Source organism: Pleurodeles waltl, chromosome 1_2 (genome assembly GCF_031143425.1).
Source record: "Pleurodeles waltl isolate 20211129_DDA chromosome 1_2, aPleWal1.hap1.20221129, whole genome shotgun sequence".
NCBI classification, from domain to species: Eukaryota; Metazoa; Chordata; class Amphibia; order Caudata; family Salamandridae; genus Pleurodeles; species Pleurodeles waltl.
Window position 1 is genome coordinate 708831301 of NC_090437.1, and position 27058 is coordinate 708858358.

A 27058-nucleotide genomic window follows, 5' to 3' on the forward strand; every position below is an offset into this window, starting at 1 on the left:
GCCTTGACAGTTGATGTATGCCACGAACCAGTAATACCTTCTGTCAACTCACATTGGTGTAAAAAGAGAGTGTGAAGATTATTTTATAACACAATCCAAGTATTTCGGTAAATGTTACATATGATGTATCACCTAGTGACGGTTTACCTGTACTTAAATAGTTAGTCCAATACGTCCTCTCAGTCTGACTGGGAATATATTTAGTGAGGAAGTGACTCCCATCCCATCCCCTCCCCTTCATCATCAAGAGGAATTGGAACAGTATGACCTGTAAGGGAAAAGAGGTTAGTAGAGGCAGACTGCTATGTTAAACAACCAGTCTCATTCTCCTCTCCCATCAGAGAGTTGAGGCAGATGAGTCTTGATGGCCACCTGTGGCAGCTCTGCATTTCAGGAATTGTGAGAGTTGTTTGTGGTCCGTGAAAAGCATTGGCTTCCCATCTACCATGACCTGTAACTTGGTGGGATAAAGCATACAGTAGACAAGGTTAAGGTCTCCCGAGTTGACGTTTCACAGGGAGAAACAGCCTTAGTGCCTCTTGGACCTGTTGAGTAAAGTCAGGATAATAAGAGCTATCCGATCCCTCATGTCGTAATGTCTTAAGTTCTCGTGCTTTTCTCAAGGCTGCATCCCGATCTCTGTAGTTTAATAGTCTGGCTATCACTGGCCTAGGTGGCGCCCCTCAGGGCCAGCTTAGGGTCCAGCGATCAGTGCACTTGTTCAACAATGAACATTTTGGAAAAGGTTTTGTGACCCAATAGTGTAATAAGCAGTTGTTCGATGTATTTCTCCCTGTCATTGATTGATGTCATCTCGGCGATGCCCACCACTCGTAGATTGTTCCTTCAGGAACAGGCCTCTATGTCATCAAAGTTGGCCTGGAGGACATTAAGCGTTTTACCCATCATGGTTTATATTGCGTTTATGGTTGCATGATCATGGTCTATGTCTGAGATTCTGCGTTCAGTAGTGCTGAGGCACTCAGAATGTTTATCAGGTCTCTCAGTCATTCTGTCCATTGTAAATGACAATGAGTCAATTTTGCCATCAATTGTAGCAAGACTGTGCTGCATAGCTGTGCGGATATGTTTTAAATCTGGCTCTGTCTCGGAGTCAGGGTCATCTAGGCGCTCTTCGTGAGTTCTATGTGACTTCCGTTGCTCAAAATGGAGCTTAGTCTGGGTTTTATCTGCTTTACACTTGGCGGTGGTTGCACTCTACAAAAAGGGGGTTGTTCAGATGGTGAAGCGCAAGTGGAAACAGAATATCTTTATGCACCCAACAAGTGGACAACTCCTGTTCCCCCACTCAGGTTCTGTAGACTTGGTTTTATGTGCAGAGCAAAATCATTGAGAAATGATACCAGTACCTCCCTCAATGTGCCGTAGCGACTGTATTTGAGTATTCCTGTGAAGTTAGGAAAAGTGAACGATTTGCCAGAAGAGAGGCAGTTCTGGTATGTGGGCATCTCATAATGTATGTTGAATGATCTTCCGTATTCACTTACTGCCTCTGCTCTAGGCCATGATGTGCCCCACAGCACAGCAGCACAGTCCCCTCCGGGGCAAGCAGAGAGGACCCTTACAGTCCAATTCATGTCCAGAAAAGCATAGGGTTGCATATTAGGACCGCTGGCCTGGGGGGAAGGCACTACAGCACTCCTCGTATCAGAGGGGCTCCCTCGGTGAGTCCACAGCGGGCCCAGTTTTGTCTAGCCGATGTCATATGTGCGCTGTCTCCCCTGTCGTGTTTTGTGCTGATGCCACCTCATCAGATGCAGAGGTTTGTGCCTCACCCAGGCCCCATGGCTAGGCACGCGAGTGGCCCCACGGTGCAGAATGCCAGGTGCTAGTCTCCCCAGCAGGCAGACGTAGCTCTCAATTTGGCCCGGGTGCCGTCCCGTGCTGACAACTCCCGGCCCACACAGGCCACTGCAGTCATAGGTAGCCTGTGTTAGACCACATAACTTGTGCCTTCCTGTGGTTGGGCCCCTCCTAATCAGCCGAGTTGTTCAACCCTGGGCCAGCAAGTGGTGAGGAGGGCCCAGGGGCTTAGATGGAGATATATAGGTGTCTAGGTGCTATTTGTTAGGATTGTCGGTGGCCAATGGAGCTCGCTCAGCTTGTGGCCATCTTGCAGTCTGGCTAACTCTGCCCTCAAATGTACTGTTTTTTCACATGTCATTCTAGAATGGTCAGATGGCTCATTGAGCTAAACATTTAGGGATGAGAAAAGTGGGGATGAGACAGCCCAAATTTGAATCCCACACCTCTTTCAATTGACAATATTGTGAGAATCACCAGGAAAGGGACTTTGGCTCTGGCCCTATGTTGAAAGGCAAGAATACTTGTTTTGATTGGGTAGAACTTCTATGATTCCACAAAAATGTGCTTGTCCTCCACACAGCTGTGATCACTTTATTTATTTATTCAGCTGCTTGACATTTCAGGGGCACATACATGACTCTACAATGCTATTAACGTGTCTTTGATAACTAGATAATTTGCAGTAAAAATGAATCAGAAAGGTTCTGTCTGTCACCCCGACTCCTTCCTGCTTCCAATGTTAAGAGGAGCTCGGACTTAGGGCCTGATTAAGATTTGAGAACATGGAAGCGGCTATGAGTCAAATTATGAATAAAGATTGCCTAGCTTGTGATAAAGGTCTGTTCATCCCATGGCTTCCCCATGTAAAGGCTTCGGTAAGCCTCATCTTCTCGATAATGATCATCTTTTTGATGAGCCTAACTCTTGCTGTTGGATGGATGAAAAGATACTGAGAGAACAATAACTAAATAGTGCATATGGTCATAGGTTAACCATGGAAAGCAAGAAATCATCTATTTTAGCCTACCTATGTCTCTGCCCTTCACGTGCCCTTGTAGATTATTTGATTATTACACATGGTCAGTAGGAAAGATTCCTTTTGTTTCATTTTAGGGCTGGTACCATTGTTGATTTATTATGTTTTCCATTAAGGTATTTTACAGCAGCCACTGTATGTCCTTGTCCATGTGATGGTATGTTCACCCAGTCTTTGTTACATTTTTTCTTTTTTGTAAGTTTTATATAAAACATACGAGACAACTTTTAATCTTGCTTATCAAGAAATGCAAAATATGTCAATGTAGATTATCTTGCATTATCTCAAACAGCTGGCAAATAGTGAATGACACTTCTATGTAGAGTCTTTTTTAAAACATGCTGTTCGTTCACTATTCACTTTGACTGATTCTTTATATATGATATAGTTTCTGCAAAGATACATTGTATTATAATATCCATGTCTGTATAGTTGCCAGTGGTCTTCATTATGTATTATGTACATTTATAACTTGGACCTCCTGATCTAACTGCCCCCAAGGAACTTCAGCTAGGTGCCAGTCTTTAGAGGACGACAGTTTGCAACACCCAGAATTGGGTTTTGGTACTGGAGAGATGAATCAAGCTCAGACCATGCAACAATTAGAGTAAGCCGATCAATCTCAAACACTGCTGCAGACTGTCCAACAATAGACACAAGAATTGTGACAATTACATGCTGAAAATCTCCATCTTTCACAATCTATAGTTGCTAGGGCCTCACATGTTCCAATAGTTTCATCAGCAACTTCAAGCTTTTGTGGAGACCAAAAAAGCTAAAGGAATTTATTGACTCTCTGACAGTCTTTTTTGCCTTTTGTCCAATGCAATTCAGTTAGGATAGAGCCAAGGTCAGATACCTTATCACTGTCCTATCATGGCCAGCCCTAGTTAGGGCGATCCCTCTAGTAGAATCAGAAGATCCACATCTTTCCAACTATTCATCCTTCTTCAAAGCATTCAGACAAATGTTTGCAATAACAGATTTGGAGTTTTCTGTGGAGGAAGCCCTCTGCAAAATCCAACAAAGAAACCCAGATGCATTGGCGTACATTTCCTAGTTCTGTTAGTTGGCAGTAGGGACCAAATGGTGTTTTGCAGAGGTATTCGAGAAGAAATAAAAGACAAGCCTATCCACTCAGCTGTAGTAGATACTATTTTCTATTTAATGAATCAGGCCTCAACAATAGAACATCAGCTTCAGGAGTGCAGGTCCGAAAGATGAAGGGCCCGGTCATCCTCCTTATTTGGAAGAACTTGGCTGCCAGTTCATAAGATAGAATCCTCCTGTGACGGGCCAGTCACTCCTACTAGAGCAGAACCAATGCAGATTTGTATTGCATGTGGAGCTCTGCCTTTGGCGGAAAGAATGCATTGCCATAAATATGGCATTTGCATGTTTTGAGGAGCCATGAACATTTGGATCAAGCCTGTCCTGTTTGCCTACAAAGACCTTCGGGAAAAACCAGGTCATGTCCATTATGAAAGGGGAGAGGACAGGGGTGTCTTAAATCTCTTTCGTCAGAGCTTCAGAAGAATCTTGCTTCCTCTTACCAATTCTATTACCGACTTCAAATGACAGAAAGGAAAAGATTCTAGCACTACTAGACAGCAGGTCAAGTGGTCTTTTTCAGGTGAGAGTTAAGCTTGAGAGAAGAGGGTTCCTCGAAGTACCAAGGAGATTCCTGAGCAGATTCAGACTATTGATGGCACACCTTTGGTTTCTGGACCAGTTAAGAAACTGAACATACCATTAAAGCTAACTTTTGGAAAACACAATGAAAATGCAACTTTCGATCTCATAGCCTCCCCAAATCATATAATCATTTTAGGAGTGCCTTAGTTGTCCCACCACACCCCATACATTAACTAGGAAACCAGAAGTATATCCCTATCCTCTCAGTTTTGCTACCAATTTTGTTATTCTTCAGAGGACTACTGGACCACCAAGGATACAGTGAAGGCATCTACAATACATCCTGGTACAATCAATTTACTATAGGCCAAACCAAAGCAATACAATACCAAAATTGTTCTTACATTTTTTAGAAAACTAGAAAAGATCTCTTTACCCCCACATTGAGAGTTTGCATGTGCCATTCCTATAAACCTTGGGCAGTAGTTCCTTTCAGTAGGATTTATTCTCCCTTGGAGTCTGAGAAAGAAGCTCTTAAGCTATATCTGGAAAGACCTACAGAATCAAATAGTTACCCAATCTTCTTCTCCTGTATGTGCTTCTTTGTTATTTGTTCCAAAGGAATCAAACAAGCTCAGACCCTGCATAGACTTTTGGGGGCCTAAGTAAGATCATGTTCAAGGATAGGTATTCTTTGCCTCTGATCAAGGACATCCTGGAATCCGTCAGGGGTGCTAAAATCTTTACTAAATTAGATCTTTGTGGGGCTTATCATCTGTTGAACATCAAGGAGGAAGATGAATGGAAGACAGCTTTTAAGACTCCTTTCGGCCACTTTGAATATTGAGTAATGTCTTTTGGGTTAAGTAAAGCTCTTGCAATATTTTAGAGTTTTATGATTCATGTTTTTTCTGGCGTGCTAAATCAATTTGTTATGATATTTCGTGATGTCGTTCTGAAATTTTTCAAAGATTCATTTTACATCACAGTCATGTTAGCCAAGTGTTACACAGACTATGACAAACTGGAAAAGTATGAATTCAATTAACCTATAGTTGAATATTTAGGATTTTGTATAAATAGTACAGGGTTTTCTATCAATCAGAACAAGGTCTCTGCCATCCTAAATTGACCTTTACCATCTAATGTAAAAGAGACTCAATGGTTCCTGCAGTTTGCCAATTTTTATCAACAATTGATTAGAGACATTGGTCAACTCTCTAGTGATATCACTGAATTTTAAAGAAAGATATGCTTTGTTTAGGTTTTTGATGGGATACCCGATCTAAGGAAGCCTTTGTCAAACTAAAACAAGCCTTCACTCAAGCTCCAAAACTTCAACATCTGCAGCCAATAAAAAGATTATTTGTGCAGATGGATGCTTCCAACCGGGCTGTAGGGGCTGTACACTTGCAGACTCAAGAGGATGATGGGTTGAAACATCCAATTTGTTATCTGTCTGACATCCCATCCGATTCAGAGAAAAACTACTTGGTTCTGGAAAGTTAACTCCTGGCCACGAAGATGGCCTGTTCTGAGTGAAGACATTTTTTGATGGGAGCCCATGAGCCTTTTCAGATCCGAACCGACCATCGTAATCCCTAATGTCTTTGAAATCTTCAATGCAGAAGTAGTCATCAGGCCTGTTGGGCTTACTGTTTTAATCTGTATAACTTTTTTAATTCTAATACTCTGGGCACTAAGGATATCCTTGCTGATGCCTTATCACACAGATATTCAGAATCTCCGGCAACCTTTGGTCAGAACATACTCTCTCTTCAACGACTAACTGGAGTTACCGAATCATTCCTCATAAGGGTGCAGGCTGATTCGAAAAAAGGAGTGGAAAACACTTCAAGGACAATTTAAAAAAGAATGAGGCTTATTGTATAAAGAGACGTCTTTATTCATCCCATCCAAAGCATTAAGAGATGAAGTCTTCAAGATGTGTCACAACTCTCAGGTTGCAGGCCAAAGGGGTGTCAAGGGAACTATAAAAAAAAAAGTACTTTGCTCCTTTTGGTGGCCTCCCATTCGAGAGGACACTGACCTCTATGTTACTTTCTGCCCTAATTACACAAAAATAAAGCTTCTCACTCACAGCCCTATGGGCTTTTTTTTATATCTTTCCCATATCACCCCGACCATGGTGTACAATTTCCAGTGATTTTACTGTAGCACTACCTCTCTCTAAAGCAGGGATACTCAAAGTACAGCCCGAGGGCCTCATGCGGCCCCTCTGACCTTTACATGCGGCCCCTGGGGCAAGAGGAGCACTGGCAGCTGTTTGCTCGACTCTGCACTAACAAAAATATTAAATACACGCACAATCATTTATTTTAAACTTAACTGGTGTTAAAGAAAGGAAGTAACTAGGTACTCCTGCACTTAACTTTAGAAACTCCTTCATTTTTAAAGACATCTTGCAGCATAAGTGTAAAACTAAGACAGTCTCTTCAAAATTAATTAAGTGTATTTAGTTACCATGCAGAACCTTTTCGCCTTAGTACAATTTATTTTATCAGTGCATTGAGATGTATTTATTTTAAAGTGATCGTTTTCAAAAATAAATTTGGAAACATTAATTATTTCCCTTACCCTGAGAACACCACCAATAGTAAATTAAAGAGACAAGTCCCTTGGTATTTGCACTTTATGGGTGGTCTAGGTTCCTATCATACATAAACAACATTATAGTTTATTAAATCAAACATAGAAGCAGGTTTTGTGCAGTGCACACAATGAATCATGTATTTCGAGGTCATCTTAAATGTGATAATGCAGAAAAAGGGGGGAAAGTGACACTAAACAATTGCTTAGGATCACAACATTTGGAAAAGTGAGTAAGGCGGGATTAATTCCAGGTTTTCTGGTTTCCCATTATTTTATTCACCCACTAGATGTATATCCTTTGCTTCCCCTACACCTACCTTGCCACCAATCCCCCTACTCACCCCACCCGACTGCCATCACCCTGGCATCAATGCGGCCCCCAGGCACGTCACAGACCAAACTTTTTGGCCCCTGGGTAAATGTTTGCGAGTACCCATGCTCTAAAGCTAACCGTGTCATTATGGTAAAAAGTGACTCTTTTTCCAAGATGACACATTTTAGCAGCTTAAAGAGATTACCTTCCGCGAAAGACATGGGACACGTATTTTTGTGAGAACTTTTTCATCTGCGTGGGCTTCTCCAGGCTGTAGGGTCTGACTGAGGTCCTCAGTTTGTATCCTGGCTTTAAATATAATTTTGTAGATTCATCCAAATTGAGGATGCTCTGTCCTCAGCTTTTCACCCATGGATCGCTGGTCAGATAGAACAGCTTATCCAGCCTAGGGTGTGTCCATCCTCATACAAGTGGTCAGACAGAACAGCTTTACCAGAGTATGAAGCAGTATCTTTGCTGTTCTTGTACCTTCCCACAGAGTGATTTCTTTTCTTTATTACCTCTGGCTGAATTTTCCTACAACAATTCAGTGCATAGTGTCACTAAGATATACCCATTCCTTTGACTCATAGGGTACACCCAAGGGCTTTTCCTTTTGCTCTTTAGGGTCCTGTCTTTGTTCCTGCTGCTAACAGCTTCTTTGGACAGCTACAGGTGACAAGACATAGGATTTCTCTTAATCTCCTTGATGGCAAAGTTAGGGTGAAGTCACATCCTCTCCCCAGCATGGTACAGTTGGGGATAAAGTGTGACTCTCCTTAAGTTTCTATCTGCTCACCTTTCCTTTAAAAAATTCAATGCATAATTCTATGGCTCTTTTAAGATTGTCCAGGCCATCAGTTCTGCAGCCTTTAGGGTCCATCTGCCCTTGCACATGAAAATCCATCCTGTATTTCACTCATTCCAGTTGAATCCTTATTTAGTGGCTCCTTACCACCACCTTTTTTCCAGACCTCCTCTCACTTTTCTGAATGATATTCCTGAGTTTAAAGTTCAGGACATTTGATATTCCCAATTCTTTCTAAAGAAGTTACAATTTCTGATTTGTTGGAAGGGGTACCCTCCTAGTGAAAAGTCTTGGTAAAAGGCTTCATCTATTCATGCTCCTGATCTAGTCCAAAAGTTTTTTCTCTATTTCCTGGTAAGCCAGAGGAGGCCTCGGGAAGTGGGCATACTGATGTGCCACTGCCTCACCCGAAGCCGACTGCCATGGTGTCTTTGAGAGGGTAGGGCATGCTGTGCACAGAAGACAGAAGTAAGGGGTGGGTACTGGTGGTCCTCAATGCTCCTCACAGGCCCTTACCTTGCAGGGTTCAGCCTGCTGGTATGATACCTTACATCTTTGTTCTTTTCCTAGGGAGCATAGGCTAGGACCTCTGGCACCTCCATTTCCAAAAAACAAGCTCCTTGCCAGTATCATGTAGAGAAGGTTCTTGGGATATAGCTTCCCAATCCAAGATGGATGCTGTCCATGGACTAATATTAGGTTTCCTAATCCATCACGGTGCCATCCTTATTCATGTCCCTTCTGGGTTTGTGGGGTATAAAAGGAACTCCAAATTATTTTCTGTTGTCTCGCAATGATTTAGCATTGTTGTTGTTAGCCTCTTCACTCCCAAATAATTCCAGTGACTTCTGGTTCCAGTTTGTTTTATTTTCTCCCTAGTAATTCTGAATGTCCTTTTGTCCTCTCTTTGTCGTTGACCTATGTCCTTGCGTGCTCCTTTTCCCTGCATGCTCGTCTGCTGTCCTATTATCCACTTGTGGAATTCTCTGCCATATGTGGATTTTTTTGCCCACTGTGTTTTTCTCCAACTGAGGCTCTTTCTGGAAGGCACTATCTGCTTTGGTGATTTCTGGTGCCAGCAACACCATGGCTATTAGAACAGACACTCTTACCTCTGGGAGACCAGTACCGTTGATAATTGGACCTCTTGTTCCAACTGCCACTGAGGAACTTCAGCTAGGCACCTGGCTTCGAAGGACAACAACATAAGGGCTTTTCCCACAACTACCCAGCTGGCCGGTGGGAACTGCACCTGGGCTGAAGCCTGTGGTTTGGCCTCTGCCTGACTCCCTGTGAGTCTCTACGTTCCTTCCCTGAAGTCCTAGGGAGTTTTAGTGTACTCCTGAGGTCGAATAGGAAAGACAGAAGGTCAATAGTTTGACGAGGACACATTCGGTTGGAGTATCTTATATACACTTCATCTCAGTCAGCATCAAATTGAATGAAGATGAGCCCTAGTTACACACTACTACTGGCAGTGGGAGGATTAGGACTTACCACACTGAATTGCATCTTCACTCGCTCTCGCACTGCCTCTCCCAACATAAAGTCACTTTTATTGTGCCCTGTTATTTTTCATTTCGTTTTCTCTTTTTTTCTTCATTTCTTTTTCTGCATAACATCCGTTTGGTTTATTTGTTATCTGCTTTCCTTCCCAGACATTTAGAAATATGAAATGCTATGAAAAAAAATTCTGTTCCGCTTAATGTTATGTCTCTACAATCAACTAAATGTCTAGTTCTGACAATTCAGAATGATTATGATGATTGTACGTATAGTGCTATCTATCCATGACATTCAGTATACTGTAATGCATGTTTTTTAAACTTATAAATATGAATTACAATAAAATTGCTTGAATAAAATTGCACCTTAATTTTGGTCTACTGCAATTATTGACTGTCATTAGTACTTTACGCTTCTTTGTACTATTCCTACTGAAAATCGAAAAAAAATCATAGCTCCAGTTCCCCTTTTTGGAATTCTGTCATTTTGGTATCATTTGGTTTAATACATTTTACTCCTAGTCCATTCTGAGACTTTTAAAGTTTTGTATTTTCAAAAATAATGTATTCATTGCCGTCAATTAAGCCTCTCTGCTCTGTGCCATGCCTACAGATCGCCTGAGCTTGGGTTAATTTAGTGACTTTGAGGGTTCACCCAGCCAAGGATTGTGATTATTTCTTGGTGTGGGTAGGCACCTACCCCAAGTAATAATCCCATTTCTTATTTTGGTCTTCAGTTATGGGATCCATGACTTGTATTTTGCAGTACTATTCAAAGATTTAAGTTAAAATTTTAAATCCCTTTTTAAAGTGACATCAAAAATCGACTTTGTGATTTTTTAATTCCCTGTTATTAATTTGCACTTTTTTTATATTTCCAAAATTCATTCCAATTCCTGGCCAAAACATTGCAGCCATCCCTTTTGGAAACTGAAAGGGTGTTTGAGTATTTGTGCAGCATTGTGGGTAAGTAAGTGTACATGAATACATGCAAGCCACACCAATCTGAATATCTCTTGGCCTCTAGTTTTTATAAATGCATGGGTTGAGGTGGGTTTCTTTGGTGCTAACCGACATTTGGACTGCAGTATTTTTCTATGTGGAATGCCAGGCCCTGAAACGTCACTGACAGAATCCAAAGCCACTTGACAGATGAGTTACTGGATGGATTGTAAATCTGACACAAACAAGTCATCCTCCTAGTGTAATAGATCAGGAAAGCTGGCTTTGAGGAATTGGATAGGTCAAGGCAGAAAGAGAACAGAGAACATACTGGTAGAACAGTGGCATACGTCATGTGATGTTCTCATATCTTCTCTCTGGAAAATATCCTGATACTAAAGCACTGCACAAGGAATAACTACAACTCAGCAGAGAAGTAATGTGAAAACCACTCACGTCTTTTCACTTCTATTGTTGTGGAAAGGCTTTAACTGATGGTCACATGAACAGCAGTATTTCCTGGCATGTTGGAATGGTGACAGTCTGGATGTGCTTTTTGAACAGGCTGCCAAAGAAAGAGTACAGTTAAACCTTCACTCGATGAGTTTGGGCCACCGGAGACAACCATTAATGGCCTTTTTGTTGGATTCCTACCTGTAGAAATAAGTACTTTTTACCAGTACTTCTATTTTATGGATATTATCCATTGTTTGTCTGACTGTCATGCCTACATAATCAAACAGTGGCAGCCCATCATTAGGGCAGAGGGGGCCACCTACCCATCTTTTGCATAACATGATCAGTGTCTGTTAGGCTGAACAAAGATCAGCCTGACCGACACTCTTCATGGCAGAGTCAGGCAGCCATGTGCTGTACATGCACTAAATGAATAGGCATCTGGGAGCCTGAGACAAGTTTTGCCAAGTTAATGATTTATCAGCCCTGAGCTTAGCAACTCATTAGTCCACAAAGTCCTTTGACTGCCTCCCCCCCCGATGACCCTCTGGGTGGGAAGACTGGAGGTATAGGTCCAATTTAAACCCTTAGGGGCAAAAGCTTTTATCATGGCCTTAAGATTGGGTGACAACTGCAACAACAACAATGTGGTGGATGGATTGATTGAATTAATCTCAGCCACTGGCAATTGCTTGGGCCGCATACTAATCCATTGTTTTTCACCGACCATGGCAATTTAGTTTAGACCCAGCCATATGCAAATCAATGTTGACTCTGCTCCAGTGGGAACAGTCCAGCCCGAACTGCCAAGCCAGGCCCTCCCTGAACCAGAAGACAAGCAACTTGGGAATGGTTTCACCCTTATTATGGGCTCTTCAGCCAGGTACAGCTTGATTCCAGTGGCACGGTGAGCACAGGACTTACTTCTGGGCATACCCATTGCACTTAGGGCATCAACTGTAACACAGCAAGGAGATGAATGAAAAGACTGTGCCATGGGCAAGGACTGACACTGGCAAAACACAGCAATTTGATTATAATTTGTATACAACAGAAATTAAAGTCTTGAAATTATAATGATTTGAAAGGATCGTCAAACAATGTATGGTAAGAGGAAATGTGTAGGTGGTCATGTTGAATAAGACACACTTCTCAAGGATACAAAGAGAGAAGCAGGTAAGGACGTAGAGAGGCAAGTTGCTTTACCCATTTTAAATTTATCAGCAAAAGGTGTTCTCATCTGGACAAATAGCATGGGTCTTGTTTAGGGTGCATAAAGAATTCTCAGATGAAATGGCTAGCAGAATTTGAGGACTACTTAGTAATAATTGGCTTTTCCTACTGAATATTTATGCTGCAACTACTGACAAAATGGTGAATGACACAAATATTATATCAAACATACTGTTTTACCATAATATGATGTTAAAAATATTATAGCTACAAAGTATTGAGGAACAAAATAAAAAGGGGTAAGCTTGGGAAATTGAGGGGTACAAGTGATTGGCTGGAACTGTTGCTGTCAGCATATTCATCAATTGTTTTTACATTTTTACTCCCTGTTATCTAGTGGTGCTTGAAGTAAACATTTAGAGGGTCAGCTTCTTTATTCTTCCATCGAAGAGTGGGAACAAGTATTGGATTTAAAGCACATGCATTGGTGTGCCGTGCACCCACATCAACAGGAGGGAGTGGCTTTTAGCTGGAAGAAAGGAGGGTATATATATTTATATAGACCAGGTCAAAATAAAAAAATATGACCAACCGTGAGAGAGCGTGGTTCAGATACAAGTAGCAGATTGGACCGGGTCAGCATTTACATTCGGACTTATAAGACATTTTGAGAAAACATTCTGAGAAGGTAAAGTTCAGTGGGGCAAGGCTGCTTCAACTGTCCGAGGAGGGAGTGTCATAGTCGGGGAGTTTTGAGTCAAAGCCACTGTGAAGATTTTTATGTTTGGGCTTAGGGCCTTATTTAAAGTTTGGTGGATGGGTTACTCCATCACAAACACGACAGATATCCCTTCTGCCGTATTACGATGTCCATTGGATGTAATGGCATCGTAATACAGTGGATGGGATATCCGTCACATTTGTGACAGGGTAATCCCATCCACCAAATGCTAAATCAGGCCAACGTCCTTTTTTGGAAATTGAAAGTATAGAGTGGGATGAGGCAGAGAGCTGTTGCTGAAGACAGTTCCAGGAGACCGGATACCCCTTTGGTGTAGGACCAAAGACCAGGATTTGCTGTTTAGAGAAGACTGTAACAGGAAACGTCACAAAATCAATCTGACTGGTGATGCACCTTATGTGGCTAGGAAAGCAGGTTAGTTCCGGACTCCTCCTAGTTCTCAGAGCAGTTTTTGTCCAAAATATTTCTATGTCCTCAGTTTTAGGTTTTGGCCATCTGGGCACCATTAGCACCACAACCATGGGTCCAGGACTGGTGGGACACCACTTGGGGGTTCAGGACTCACTCAGGCTGGTTTCAGGTGCAGGTTCAAGATGGTGGGATTCTTTTGTGGCCATGTGGCTCTGAACAGGAGGCCAGCAAAAAAGCACTTGGAGTGACTCTGGGACTCCTGGTTGCAGGTGAAGCTGCATGTGTGAAACAGTAGGACTGGCATCTGAGGGTTAAAAGCAGACTCCAGACAGCAAAACAGTCTTTTGAAGTACAGCAAAACAGTCTTGTAGAGTTCAGCAGGTCTCAGCAGCAGACAATCCTGTGGGAGCCCTTCCACAGGTTCAGAACGTGAACTAAAGAGTGGGCTTCAAGGTCCTATTTTTATACTCTGGTTCCCTTTCTCTGAAAGGTGGAGAATCTTCTTGAAAGGATCTTTATAGTGCCTGAATTACAGTGACAGTGTGGAGGAGATGGGTCCTGTGTGTGAAGGCAGAGCGCTCCCTATTCAATTGCAGGTGGGCTGTGCTCAGCTCCCCCCCATCCTGCCAGCAGGTGGCTCATTCAGGCACACCAAATACCTCTGTTGTGTCACTGTCTGGGAGGAACTTACTGCCAGTTACACCCATTGATGTTACCCAAGGCGAGATGCTGGCACAGAAGGGTTAAGGGCATTTTCAAAATTGTTATTAAAAATCCAACAGTACCATTACAGAAGATTTTCCTTTACAATTTTATAGATCCCAAACATGAACTGGACATATGTTCCCAATCAAAAGTTAGCACGTATTTAATAAGGCAGCACAATGTTATCCTATGGAACAGGTAGGCCTCACAGTAGTGAAAAATAAAATTTGATGTTTTTCCCTACCAGGACATGTAAAACTTATAAGTACATGTCCAATCTATTACTTACAATCCACCCTCCTCTCTGGGCTACCTAGGATATAACTTAGGAGTAACCTATATGTAATAAACAGGTTGTTTCAGCTTGGGAAGGAGCTTGTATCGGCAAGTCGAACTGTCAGTTAAAATTGCAATTAGGCTTCAATGGCAAGCACATGACATGTTTTAAAGTGCTTTTTAAGTGGGTGGCACAATAAGTTCAGTAGGCCCACTTGTAGCATTTAATTAACAGGCCCTTGGTGTATAGTATAGCACCATGCAAGAGACTAAGAAGCAAATTAAATATTTTAATCAGGTGTAAGCCAATCAAGCCATGTTTAAGGGAGTAAGCACAAGTACTTTAGCACTGGCTAGCAGTGGTAAAGTGCACAGAGTCCTATGGCCAACAAAAACAAATTGCAGCACCAAAAGTGGAGGTAAATAGGCAAAGGGTTCGGGGGAAGACCACCCTAAGCCTGACAAGTCTAACACTTCCTATAAAGCAGAACAGTACAATCACACACTAGGCATGTCTATACTGTTGCATCTTGTTTGCTTAACAGTATTCGGCATCGCTTTTTTTCTCAAGTTAACCATCACATTTTCGTTGCCTGCCTATTATTGATTTGTTTTTACCATTTTCTGGTTTTATTTTATTGGAGAAAAGTGGTTTATTCTCACAGTGTGCCACCTGATTTTTTTTAAACAGTTCACTCTCTGTGCTCACACCAAAAACAGAGCAACAGTGTTCTACTTCTGAAGCTGATTGATGAATATTAGTGCTCATAATAATTGAAGTGTTATCAGCATAGCGTATTTAATACGGTTTGCAAGGTGTTTCCTTAATATGTTTTCCATTCTCATTTCTTATGTTCTCCCTTTCTGCCCTTTCTAGTCTCAAAATATTATTCAGTTTAAGTAAATAGGAAACACCATTTGGGGAATCTCATTATATATGAATTTACAAGTGGGGACATATTGGCAATAGATCAGCACACATGCTTCCAAGGAATTATGGTGGATGCAGTTCATTTTTCAATTACTGTCAAGTAGGTGTTTTTTATCATCAATGTTGTCATAGCCCGTATTGGCTGCGTTCCCGAACACGTGTTTCTGGGTTGTTGCCGATCTTCAATAAGAAGGAGCAGTCATGTTGGGGATGCTTTAAGTCCCATTTCCAGTAGGTATCTGGATGTTTATAGATTTAACCTGTGACATCAACTCTAGCTAAATTTGAAATACAAAAAAAAACGATGTGATTCCATTACCTCAATCGGGGAGGACACCAAAATGATAGAGTCCCCTGCAGAATGTAAAGAGGCGGGCCTGAATCTCCAACATCTCAAAAATAGTAATTGACCTTGGCCTGAGTTTGACCCCCCTGAAGGTTTGGGGACCCCCGAATGGGTGGGGTCCCCCAGCTCCGCAGGTGCTGCAGGAGGTTACGCCCCTGGTCTCAAATCTGTTTTCTGCTATCCGTGATGTGGTTGTCAATAGAAAGAAATGGCATGCAAGAAAAAATGGATTGCAGCAGCAGCCCCATATTTTTCAGTTGTTAGCGCTCCAGAACAATCCTCACTAAATTTGCATTTCTTCCAAACCGTCTGATTGGAGGTCAGGTGTCATGAAGTTTTCAATATGTTAACTAAATATGGATATCTCTGGTGTGCACTGTCAATACTTATCCTCCTGTTCTTCTGGGACATCAATCAAAGAAGGAACAGATACGAAAAACACGAGCGATCCGTAAAATGGTTGCGCAGTGTTGCAATATGAGTACTGTCTCTGCAGAGTAGCATTGTTCATCAGGGCAGGCCTAAAACAGTCTTCTAAAATTAAAGAGGAAGATTTATGGCCTGTCTGAGAGCTACAGGGGTAGCTGGTTCTGAACGTTTAGGGCCATTATTGAAAATCAACAGCTGCCATATCCAAAAAACGAAGATGATGGAATGGTGAATGAGTGATAGCTTGCAAGATCCTGGCAAGGATGAAGTGGGAACTAGATTTTACAAGCATTTATTAATAGGACACAGGATTTTAGGTGTGATTATTTGTAACATAACTCATCCTGAGATTGTCAGTGAGCATTTTAGGACAGCATAGATTTTTTTGAAGACTAAAGCTATATGGTCGATCATGCCCACATACCAAATCAGTATTGTATAAAAAAAATAACAAATATGTCAGCAAAATAAATAACATGTAGATGTTCAAGAAAAAAGCACAATGGATGAACTTGTATAAAATGAAATACATCAACATGATTTGCAACATTTCACCTAAAGCTGATTTAATGCATTTCTTTAAATTTATATGAAACATATGCTATAACATATTAAAGTTGACTTACCATTTCTCACATAATACTGGCAGCAGTATTGACATACATTATTCAAAATATTTATGTAAGGCGTGCAGCCAACAGGCTCACACAACGCTCAATGATTTTAAGCAGGCTGAAAGTTAATAGATGTCAGTCAACAACTATGTCAAACAAACAGCAAAAGACCTGGGACAATTTACACTTGATATATATACAGAAATCTAAAATCCCCATAGGAAATTGCATGGGTAAAACACGTTCTGGGACCCCCCTTTTTCTCGGCCCTTGCTTGATGAATTATCCCGAAACTTTGCTCATAGCAGCTGAGCTCAGGTATGTACTAGTTTAAGTTATTGGCAAAAAAGTGATTTTCCTATGGAAACTCAGTCCTCCTAAATCTAACACCCGACTGCAACCTATATATATGTATATTTATTGATATAACATCACAGATAGCAGACAATTTATTGTTTCAACTACATCTCTTGATTTCAGATCTAGCCATTGCGTTTTTCTGTCACTTCAGCAAAAAATAAGTTGATGGGCCTGAACATGACCTAGATTACCAGAGATGTGCATTATTTCAAACATTCAAGTCCTGACTTTTTTTTCCTTCTCAAAGAGTGAGTGAGTTGGATATTTCCAGACATTGGTCCCACAGCTCACAGTGCGTTATTCAAGCAGTATCTAATTTACATGACCATCCAAAGCAAAAACATATCTAGCTTATATTTTCATTTAGAAGGGTCAGATCCTGCCTGGTCTATTCATTTGGAGCGAGGCTAAGACTGGTTTGCACATGATTGATCCGTGTTTATATGTTAGAGAAAACGCCAACAGACTGGAATCCAGTCGGTATAGTCACATATGGGTAATGTTAATTTAAGCATCCCATTTGCCACTTTTTGGTAGGAGAGCTGTATGGAAGTGCTCATTTGAAGCCCACAAAAATATGTAGTTTGGATACTTATGTCTAAATCTGCATTATTATAAAGGGCCCTCATATTGTACTTTATTTTGTATCTTTCTGGACATTGTGATCTTAGTCTACGAAAATTGGAATGGCTGTGCTTTTTCATTAGAAATCGTTCTTGGCACTTTCAGAAAGAGGAACACTCAATGGTGATAGTCAACAGCCTCTGGCGTGTGGCTGGGATGAGCCCACAGTCCATGTGGAAGCAGTCGCTGCTTGGGGGACCCGAGATGGAGCAGGGGGGTTGGGAGGGCAGAGGGGAAGGAATGATGCAAAAGGCTATTTGAAAAACATGAAAAGTAACAAAGCGCCTTCAGTTTTGTCCCCACAATGAGGGCAGTTCCCAGATGTCCATCTTTCCATGTCAGAGAGGGATGCATTCCCTCAGTAGAAAACTACTTCCAATGTATATTGTGACAATATCGTTCAGTTTTGCAATCAATGGGACTCCTGCTGTGCCAAAAATAGATACCAAGACAGAACAGGAGCACAAGAGGTTGGATTTATTCCACCCATCAATGAGCATAAGAAATGTGTTGCTCAGGTACTGGATATCAGGAGCTTGCAGCCCGAGGTGCTCATCTTGCGTCAGGGTGATGTGTTGGAGCTCAAGGAGGCCCCAGTAACATCTCCTTTCAATCTTCCAGATGGAAGCCAGACCAGCGCAACACCACACCTGTGCCAGGATGCCCAAAGAAGAGTAACATGGCACCCAATATGTTACTGTCGATGCACACCAACTGCTGAGTGCCTTGTTAAAGGGCCTTGCTACAGAGACAGTGCTTTCCTCGGAATAGGGGGCAACCCCAAGCCAGTTTTATGCCATCCACAAGATATACAATTACTGGCACTCACGCTCACAGTATAAAATGTAAAGGAGAACTAAAGAAAAACACAATACTTCATGCAAAGATGTACGCTAATGAACGTTAACCTCAATTTCATAAACACAGCGACTCGTTGGTATTTTACTTAGTTAAAACTTTTAAGATTCCTAATGCCAGGGTTTGCCTGCCGGTGAAGGACTGTAAAAAAATGGGTATATGTCTGACCATCCTAACTAGGCCACATGACATATACCTAAGTCTACGACGGCCCTTTCTCTGTCAGAGACGTTTGGCCATGGTGGTGACAGAGTAATCACCCCAGTGGCCAAAATATATGTCCATCCGCATCAAAATCATGCAGACCACAGTGTTGGTGGGGAGGGAAATCTGCCAATATGTAAATCAGGCATTTAATATGCGATAGGTATCCTACCAGTAGAATAGATGAGCAGCTGAAGAGCTTGCGCAGACAACTTGGGCCCTGATTCATATTTTTTTATTCAAACCGGAGTTAGCTCAGGTTTGCGTCAAAAAGTACACTGCATTCCTGGATGCCAGCGGGCCGTCATATTTAAGCAGTGACGCTAGCTGGCGGCAAGGCCCAGTTAGCGTCAAAAGTATTGACACTAACCGGGTGGGGGAGGCGTAGGGGAAACTGGAGGTTGTGCGGGAAAGAATGGCGCTAGTCAGGTTAGAGTAAAAAAAAAAGATCCTAACCTGATTAGTGTTAATATTTCCACGCACAAACCCCATGGCCATGACTCCTGTCTAAGTAAAGACAGAAGTCATGCCCCCCAGCCCAATGGCCATTGGGCACAGTGCCATGTTGGGGGACCCAAGTTTGACCCCCCATGGCACTTTACAAAACAAATACTTACCTGGACTTACCTGGGATGGGTCCCACCATCCCATCCTTAGGTGTCCTCCAGGTGTGGGTGTGGGTTGGTGGGGGTGTCCCTGGGGGCAGGGAAGGGCACCTGTGGCTGCTTCCATGGTCTCTGACCATGGAAAAAGGCCCACAGGTCCCCTAACGCCTGCCCTGACCCAGGTGTTAAATAATGGTGCTAAGCAGGCTTAGTGCCATTATTTAAGGCCCTCTTTCTCCCATGTGTGATTTTTGCACAGGAGGATAAATAAGACGCTAGGGCCTTTAAGGTCATTTTTTGCCTGGGAACGCCTACCTTGCATCTCATTGACACAAGGTAGTTTTCCACAGGCAAAAAATTACTTTAACTCCAATATGTTGGCCCTAGATATGTCTGACATCAAAATATAAATATGGAGTTAGGTTTGCCCCAAATTCGGTGAAAACAGAGAATTAATATGCCCCTTAATGAGAAAGGCAAGAATGGCTAAATTGCTGCCTCTGTGAAATATAAGTGATGAGGGACACACAATGTTAAATTCTGCGTCTGGCTTAATGAACTATTCTTCTTATAGTAGCCCCAGGAAATAAATATTTAAGGCCTCCTCCACGTTTTGCACGTTAAGTCAAACTTACTGTGAAAAAGATGCGCTTGCTTACAGGACCATGGTGTGTGGATTTTTTTCCATCTACAAATTACCTTCACACCAGTGGAAAATATGCCAGATGTATGATAGGATTAGTGAAAAAGGTTTCTGTGGTAAAATATGTAGAAATATGTGACAGAAGCTGCAGAGTATAGATTAAATCAAGTAGATCTATCCAGGTTAGAAGTAACTGCAGCCACTCTGTCTCCAGCCTTCATGTATCTCCCTTCTCCTCGTCCCAGCATTCCATTTCAGAATCCCATACAAGACCAATACACATTTCTAGGAAAAAAGGGGAGGATAGGATCATACCAAACTAAAAGAACAAATCACAATACCACAGTTTCCATATTAAGAAAATAAAGAAAACAATTAATGGGCAATTTCACATTCAACCCAGTCTTATGCCTGTGGATTTTAAATCTGTTACTATTTCAAACAAGCATTTGCAATGCAATGGGTCTGACATTTGCTCGACTTAGAGCTACTGGCGTTGTAAAATCCTAACCGGACTCTTATTGCACACAAAATGAAAATGAAAAGTAAAACAGTTTCACATTAGCAAGCCAATCTAAAGCACCACATCATGAGTGTGAAGGAGAGACACAAAAGGATACAGAAGTTCGCTCGCAATCAAACGTATTGGCAGAACTAGAATTATCCATGTAACACGGTCGATGTCATGCAAAGCGCTTGACTACTGCCCAGCAACATTGCGCTGCCTATGAAATAAAAAGAAAAGGTAGTCACAAACCATGCAGAAAACATGGAGCCTCGTATGTTTTCATTAGTTGGCTGGTGCGCTCGAGGAGGGCTAAGCACCGGAAAAGGCATGACGTATGTGTGCCTTTCACAAATGAAATCGATCAGTTTTTAAAAGGCAAGCCCACAAACCAACCAAACTGCTGGGCGTGCAGTAGGCATGGCTAGAAGCCCACAGAGAGATTACAGCAGACTACAGCGCTTGCACGCTACACCCTATAAATCACCACCAAGGGAGATAGCAGACATCTGTAAGAGTGAGATAACAAGGCAGAGAGTGCCCGGCAGTGAATTTAAGAGACTCGAGGTGGATTCGGGACTGTGCACGCTTGCTATTGGCGCTCTGACATGTTATAGAGCCAGCACCGCTTTCCAATCCCTCCCTTCCAATTAAGCATTTTAGGTGACTTTATTGTAGCTTTAAAACCTATACAACTAAGCAACAAAGAATATCATACTAGGCATGTCCACTGTTCCACGGCAGCCAGAAACAAACATTGCGCACCGAGCCAGAGAACACAAGCCTGTCCAGTCCATGATAGAACATTCCACCAAACAACACATTAATTTTCCACTTGTTTCAGACAAAACCCAAAGCAGGTCAAGCTAGCTTTTCACCGAAGCCAGTATTTGCACTCCCAGGCGGGAATCACGCCGAGCCCACGTGAAGATCCGATCAGCACGGGAAGGCAGATAATAAGTGCATCGTTTTACATGGCTGACATTCCTCTTATCTATCCCTCGCGATGTAAAACATTCCAGGGAATACGGCCAGAAGGCTAATGTCTTCCAGGCCCGGAGGGGCTGAAGCTCGCGCTGTTCCACGTGCTCCCTCCTAGCTTGTACTATATAGCCCATGCCGCAGCCCCAGTCTTTCAGCTGCCAGAGATACACGTGCATGTGAACTCCAGGCTGCCACTTGCATTACAGTGCCCGCAATTGAGAAGATGACCCGGGGGCGGCATCATATCATGAAGGGAATTTGTAAGGCCAGTGCTGTCGGTCGCCAGTTCAGCACCATTGTCAATGTATCTGGGCACAAAAACAGTAACTTGAGACCCCCCCTTGCAAAGCACAAGGAGCCCCCCTCAAACCCTTTTGACCCAGTCAGGAGTCCGTCCATGCACACTGCTGGCCACGACATGGTGCATGACTGTGTGCTGCACATGGGCCACCTGGCGCGCGGGGGCTAATGTTATGACGCATGAAAACAGGCGTGTGTATGGACTTCGGTGCATGGCGAACAGTGTTTTAGCCACCGAAGCGCAGCATAGGTTCAAGCCTCCCGGAAGTAGCTGTATTTTCATGCTTCGTAATAGCGGGGGGAGGGGCATAGGCATGTGCAGGAATATTCAAGACAAGAATGAAACCTATTGGCACTTATCTATCTAACCGGCAAAAGTGCAATTAACTATGTAACATCGTCGATGTCATGCAAAGCGCTCGACTTCTGCCAAGCGAGATCGCGCTGCCAACAAATGATAAAAAATAGTCCACAAACCGGATGGAAAACAGCAAGCCTCACATGTTTTCAGTACTTGGTCACTGCACTCGAGGAGGGCTAACCACCGGAAAAGGCATGACGTTTGCGTGCCTTTCATTAATGGAAGCAAGCAGATCTTAACAGGCAAGCCCATGCACCGATGAAAGACAACTGACATGACGTGAACGGTGCTCTGAGCCCTTTCATGGCTCCTAAAGCATCTCGCAAGCGAAACGCATGCGCAAGCGCATGCGACGCAAGCGAAACCCTAAAAACATGTCAAATCCTGAGGTGTTTAACAGTTGTTTGCACCAAAGTCGGTTTAGTAGCCCAACTATATTTGGTCCTCGATATTCCCATGTATCTCTTCTTGTATTGGATGAATTTCTGGAATATATCTCGAAAACATGAAGATTAACGATCAGTATGTCAAACAATGGTGACTACATTCCCTGAACTTCAAGTTGCCGCAGTGTTAATGAAGACGCTGACAGCCTGGCACGCGCCTCCAATGTGTTCGATGATTTTTTCCTCCCGTTTCCTTTCTGCCGTTCTTCTCCAGCCTGCTCTCAAACCACCGAGCCTAAATTTGGGCCTGCCGCCCCGGGAGTGCCAGGAAACAGTTTGTCTTTGACAGGCACTCATAATGATGATAAATTATGAATAAGAAATCAGCCATTAAGAAGGTTTTACCCACCATGGGCCCAAAGCTCTTAAGCTATCTGTATTTCTGTGGTGACTACAAATCCACAATGCTACGGCATCCATGTATGCAGTTCCCTAGTTTTACGTGGTTAGGGTTTTGGCGCTGGGGCCGGCGAATGATATTAAACTGGGAAAGTAAATGAAATGTGACGGGGTGTGGTTTTAGTTTGAATGATTTTCTTAAAAAACGCATGCAGAGTGCTTAGAACAAAGGAGGCATTGTCCATGGTTGGCTTTTAAATGTCAACTTATATTTTCCATGTATTTCGGAACAAGTCAACACTCCTCATGAGTCTGCACAACACTTACAAGAACTGGACAGCACATTATTTTTCCAGTGGGAAAGCGGTAGGGGTGCAGTGAGTGGAAGGGGCTTTTGTCCACCTTATAAAAGGCGTTGTTTCAAAGTGATGTCATCTGACCAGCACAAACATATTTTAAAACTCTGTATTGAATCATGGGCGCATAACCGTGATGTCTAGGTACTATGATTACATCTTACCTAATACATCAAGTGGTAAGTCAGATATTACACATGTACTGTACTGTCCCCTATCTTCACAACCCTACTCCTATCTTTCTCCCTAATCTCCTAAACCTCCTAACACTCACCCCCCTCCACCCTTAAACCTCCCTCCCCCAGCTCTTCTCACTCTACCTGTCCCCCCCCTCCCTCGCGCTTTCCCACCGCGACCTCCTGCACGCCCCGCCCCCCAGCTCCCATTCGCCCCCAGCTGACCCCTCCCCCCCCTCCTACCTCATAAGGCGGCCGCTGCGCGACAGTGGTAGCGACCCTTGACCCAAGGGTAGGTCGCTCCCCCTGCCGCTGCAGCTCCTCCAGCTCCTCAAGGTTCCTGAGTTCCTGAGACCCAGCTCACAGTAAGTACCCCCCACCTCCCAGCCCTCGCTCTGCCCCGCGCTACTCACCCTCTCTCCTGCTCCTGCTTCTTTTCTTCTTTTCTTCTTCTCTGTTCTTCCTCCTCGCTCCTTGTCTGTAATCTTCTTCTGTACTCTTCTTTTCCCGTCTTCTCTCTTCTTCTCTCTTCTTCTGTGTGCTTCTCAGCCTCTCCTGTCGCCTCTCTTCTTCCTCATCTTCTTCTGTGGTCTTCTGCCCTCTGTTCTTTGTTTTCTGTATCTTCTTCTGTGTTCTTCTGTGTTCTTCTGTGTTCTTCCGGTCTTCCGTTCTTCTGTTCTTCTGTTCTTCTGGTCTTCTGGTCTTCTGTTCTTCTGGTCTTCTGGTCTTCTGTCTTCTATCTTCTGCCTTCGGCTCTTCTGCCTCCTCCGTCTTTTTCTCCCCGCGCCTGCCCTCCTGCTCCTGCCTCATCCCCCTCCCTCACTCGCATCCCCCTCTCTATCTCCCCTATCTAACCCGTTCACTATCTACCTCCCTCACTCCTCCTATCTACCTATCTCTCTATCTCTCTATCCCACTATCTAACTCCCTCACTCTCCACCTCCTCCTATCTTCCTATCTCTCTATCTATTTCTCTATCTATCGATTTCTCTATCTATCTATTTTCTCTATCTATTTTTCTATCTCTCCCCCCCTCCCACCACCCCCTCTATTACCTATCTTCCTATCCTCTCACTCTACCTCTCACCCTCACCCACCTCTACAACCCCCCCTCCCCTATCTTCACAACCCTACTCCTATCTTTCTCCCTAATCTCCTAAACCTCCTAACACTCACCCCCCTCCACCCTTAAACCACCCTCCCCCAGCTCTTCTCACTCTACCTGTCCCCCCCTCGCGCTTTCCCGCCGCGACCTCCTGCACGCCCCCGCCCCCCAGCTCCCATTCGCCCCCAGCTGACCCCTCCCCCCCTCCTACCTCATATGGCGGCCGCTGCGCGACAGTGGTAGCGACCCTTGACCCAAGGGTAGGTCGCTCCCCCTGCCGCTGCAGCTCCTCCAGGTTCCTGAGTTCCTGAGACCCACCTCACAGTAAGTACCCCCCACCTCCCAGCCCCTCGCTGTGCCCCGCGCTACTCACCCTCTCTCCTGCTCCTGCTTCTTTTCTTCTTTTCTTCTTCTCTGTTCTTCCTCCTCGCTCCTCGTCTGTAATCTTCTTCTGTACTCTTCTTTTCCCCGTCTTCTCTCTTCTTCTGTGTGCTTCTCAGCCTCTCCTGTCGCTTCTCTTCTTCCTCATCTTCTTCTGTGGTCTTCTGCCCTCTGTTCTTCGTTTTCTGTATCTTCTTCTGTGTTCTTCTGTGTTCTTCTGTGTTCTTCCGGTCTTCCTTTCTTCTGTTCTTCTGTTCTTCCGGTCTTCTATCTTCTGCCTTCGGCTCTTCTGCCTCCCCCGTCTTCTTCTCCCCGCGCCTGCCCTCCTGCTCCTGCCTCAACCCCCTCCCTCACTCGCATCCCCTTCTCTATCTCCCCTATCTAACCCGTTCACTATCTACCTCCCTCACTACTCCTATCTACCTATCTCTCTATCTCTCTATCCCACTATCTAACTCCCTCACTCTCCACCTCCTCCTATCTTCCTATCTCTCTAGCTATTTCTCTATCTATCAATTTCTCTATCTATCTATTTTCTCTATCTATTTTTCTATCTCTCCCCCCCTCCCGCCTCCCCCTCTATTACCTATCTTCCTATCCTCTCACTCTACCTCTCACCCTCACCCACCTCTACAACCCCCCCTCCCCTATCTTCACAACCCTACTCCTATCTTTCTCCCTAATCTCCTAAACCTCCTAACACTCACCCCCCTCCACCCTTAAACCCCCCTCCCCCAGCTCTTCTCACTCTACCTGTCCCCCCCCTCCCTCGCACTTTCCCGCCGCGACCTCCTGCACGCCCCCGCCCCCCAGCTCCCATTCGCCCCCAGCTGACCCCTCCCCCCCTCCTACTTCATATGGCGGCCGCTGCGCGACCGCGCTGCTGGCGCGCCGGAGGCAAGGCAGAGGCAAGCCCGTCCGCGCCCGTCCGCGCCTGGCCCGCGCCTGGCCCGCGCCCAGCGCCACGACCCCTGGTCCCCAGCTCTCCCAAGCCCCGCTGATCCGCTACGACCCCACCACCCTCCACGCCCTCAACCCAGGACGCTCCAACACCTGCTTCCAAGCTCACCCCAAACGCACCCATGGACCCTTCGCCTGCAACTCCTGCAAACGCATCTTCCACCACGCAACTACCACGACCACAAGCCCACGCGCCATCAACCACCTCAAGTGCATCCTAGTCAACGCTCGCTCCGTCCACAAACACGCTGTTGAACTCTGGGACCTCCTGGACTCCACAGCACCGGACGTCGCCTTCATCACGGAGACCTGGATGAACGCCTCCTCTGCTCCAGACATCGCCACCGCCATCCCCGAAGGCTACAAGGTCTCCAGGAAAGACCGCACCAACCAAGCAGGAGGAGGTATCGCCATCATCTTCAAAGACTCCATCAGCGTCACCACCTCCACCGAAGACACCCCTCTCGCCGCTGAACACCTGCATTTTCAGATTCGCACCGACCCGAGGACCACCCTCAGAGGATCCCTCGTCTACCGTCCTCCCGGACCACGCGCCCCTTTCAGCGACGCCATCGCCGACTTCATCTCCCCACACGCCCTCGCCTCACCGGACTACATCCTCCTAGGCGACCTCAACTTCCATCTGGAACAAAACAACGACCCCAACACCACCACCCTGCTCGACAACCTCGCCAACCTCGGCCTCAAACAACTGGTGAACACCGCCACCCACATCGCCGGACACACACTCGACCCTATCTTCTCCGCCAGCAAACACGTCTTCTTCAGCCACACCTCCGCCCTACACTGGACCGACCACAGCTGCATCCACTTCACATTCCGACGCGAGACCCGCCACCTCCGCACTCAACCCATCCCTCGTCGACAGTGGAACAAGATCCCTGAAGAGCAACTCCTCTCCACACTCGCCGCCAACCAACCCACCCTCACCACCGACCCCAACGACGCATCCCTCAACCTCACAAACTGGATCTCCAACTGCGCAGACAACCTTGCTCCCCTCAAACGCACGCATCGACAGACCAACACCAAAAAACCTCTCTGGTTCTCTGACACCCTCAAAGAATC